Below are 2,663 nucleotides of genomic sequence, written 5' to 3'. Positions count from 1 at the left end.
ACACACACACACACACACACACACACACACACACACACACACACCCCTCACCTCTTCTCAAGTTGCTGAAGCAAAATGCCTTGAAACCCTTAAAACCAAAAAAGCTGAGAGACAAGCACTTTGCTATTCCATCAAGTTGTTTGTTCCCTCCTCATGGTCCACTCACTCTGTCCTCTTTTATTGCTCTATTCCTAGATCTAGGAAGCCACAGTTAGCAGAGACAAGGATGGGTTCACAGTGGAGGGTAGATAAACTCCACGTGTGTTCTCGTGTTTGTGTGTGTTGTCATGTCACAGTGTGTGTGTGTGTGTGTGTGTGTGTGTGTGTGTGTGTGTGTATGTGTGAAAGAGAGAGGGCGTTTTCTTTTAGTACATGGAGGAAAGAATCAACGTCATTTCTCTGGACAATATTTTGTTGGTTTATTAGAAACATCAACTCAGAAATCTAAGTATCTGGTAAATTATTAACAAACAGACCCCAGATTCATGGGAGTGAAATTAAAAGTTCAAGCGCTCGTGACAAGAACAGTTACTAAAATCAGCATTCCGGTGAGAGATGGCATCCGAAGTGCGCCTATGAAAGTTTGAACCGAAGAGTGTCCAGAAGCTTTCCTGGACTGCCACACAAGACAAGGAGCGCCAGCTGCCCAGAGAAATGCTGGAGCGGAGGGATGGAGGAAGGGGCCCCTGACGGATCCCTCTTAAAGCAATGCCAGCTAAGGCATCGCCTCCTTGGTGAGCCCTGGGGCAACCAGAGCTGGAGAATGGGCCTCTGACCCTCTCCCTTTCCTCCGTCTCTCTTCTCCCCCCAGCCACAGACACACCTACCTAGCAAAGCTTCGGATTTTGCAAAGAGCAAACCCGCACTCTCCAGTAGGTACCTGGCACACACCACACCAAGCACACACATGCTGCTCAACCTTACCGAAGCTTTTTTCTTTCCACGCATCTCCGTGCACCCTGACCAGTCCGACCTGACTCCCTCACAATGCGCCTGTTTTGCCTCTGAATCAGGTCGATTTTGAACATTCCGGCCTATCGGCAGAGGCCAGGCAGGTTCTCTCCCACTTCTACCACCCTCAGCCTCCGCCAGGCACTAACGGGGCCAGGGTGGCCGCAGACCGGGTGCGGGACCCCTCGGAGGGCGTGGGGACACCGCGCCGCTGCCACTTACTTGAGTCGCAGGTGTCCGCGCCCGCTGTGCTCGGCTGCCTTTGTCGCGGGGGAGGTTGGGTTAGATCCGCGGCTGCCGGTCCAGGTGCGGCTCCGGGCTGCTCCTGCCTGGGCGGCGGCTGCTCTCCCGCCTCGGCAACGATGACTCCCTGGTTTCTTTCTTCCCCTCTCTCCACGTTGGCTTTTCCTGTGCTCTGGGGTTTCCTCGGCGGGATCTTTGGACTGGAAGGCGGGGAACCTGATCCTGCCTCGGACTCAATTACGCCCTGCCAGGGAGGGAACGGAGGGAAATGGAAAGTGGGAGGGAGGAGAGGAGCGAGGGCAGGGAGGACGCGGGCTGGGCTGGGCTAGGAGAGGGAGGAGAGCGCGCTGCCCCTGAGCGACTGGGAAGCTCACGAAAAAAAGAATACTCCAGGGGCAGCCTCTCTCCGCAGAGCTAGAAGACGAGCTTGAACCAGGAGGCAGGAGATGGAAGATCGCTTTGTTTTTAGCAGAGACCCAACATGCCATTTCTTTTCCAAACTTCACGCATGATTTTGGGAACGTGCCTCGATTTACCAAGTAACATATCTTAAATGGACAATTGATAGCGACAGTGTAGACCTCATACAATTTTTAAAATGATATTCTGAATGAAAAAAAAGTCTGCAAACCAACTGTTCCCTTTTCCTCACCCCCCTCGCTTCCCCACCCCCCATACCGTCGCGGTGCCAAGCCCCAGTTTGCTAACTTCAGCTGTCAGTCCCAGCCCACCTGCAGTCACAAAACCTGCTAAGTGCTTTTTCTGGATTGTCAGGGAAAGTGACAGATGCCTCAAAGTTCCCAATTAAGTGCTACTTTCCTTTAGGGGGCTTTTTTCTTTTTTTTCTTTTTTTTGGGGGGGGCTTCCATGGTGCCTTTACTGACCTATTTAGCAAGATGCTTTTGAGACCCACGAATTTAGGGGATTAATCCATGTGGTTTAACCCCAGGTTTGTAAAACTAGGAGGCTGGACTATCAAAGAATATCTCTTTGATTCAGCTTTCTGCAGTGTGCATCTGGTTCAACTGAGGAAAGATGCTAACATAATAGATAGAGGGTTGAGTCTCACGGATGGACATTTATGGTATAGATTACGTCGATATTATGTGAAGTGATGAACTATAAAACGAATTTGCTTACTTTTGAAATAGAAATTTTGTATTTTCTCCCATCCACCAGTTCTTTCCTGCTTCACAACTTCCCTTTGATTCTCTATCCTTGAACTTCCTTTCAGCTTAAAAGTCGATGGTACCTATTTCAAATTTGTAAAATATATTTCCATTTCCCATAGTTCTCAGGTTACATTGTTACCAATTTCTGATCCAATTTTCCTTCTCAAATTTGTGGGACCAGGAAATAACCGAACACTGAATAACAGCAAAGGAGGCTTTTAGCTTTTACCCAGAAAAGAACTGGGAAATAAAACTCACACATCACTTTCTTAACCCATTGAGTTCAGGGTTTATAGA

General features: G+C 49.2%; 1 protein-coding gene across 2 annotated transcripts in view; it reads right to left on the bottom strand.

The window, feature by feature from the left end:
• The window catches only part of Ptn (pleiotrophin), a 100,534-nt gene extending 98,956 nt beyond the window's left edge, over window positions 1-1,578 (bottom strand). The window contains exon 1 of one of the 2 annotated variants that reach the window (XM_033764529.1): window positions 1,174-1,578. The gene's annotated coding sequence lies outside the window, so the exon portion shown is untranslated. The remainder of the gene's footprint in view (window positions 1-1,173) is intronic. The other variant, XM_010631707.3, reaches the window with a different exon arrangement.
• Window positions 1,579-2,663: the final 1,085 nt, after the last annotated feature.

The sequence above is a fragment of the Fukomys damarensis genome, unplaced genomic scaffold (assembly GCF_012274545.1).
Source record: "Fukomys damarensis isolate Sample0158 unplaced genomic scaffold, DMR_v1.0_HiC HiC_scaffold_16, whole genome shotgun sequence".
NCBI lineage: Eukaryota > Metazoa > Chordata > Mammalia > Rodentia > Bathyergidae > Fukomys > Fukomys damarensis.
The sequence above is the reverse complement of the archived record's forward strand: the minus strand, read 5'-3'. Positions and strand labels throughout refer to the sequence as shown.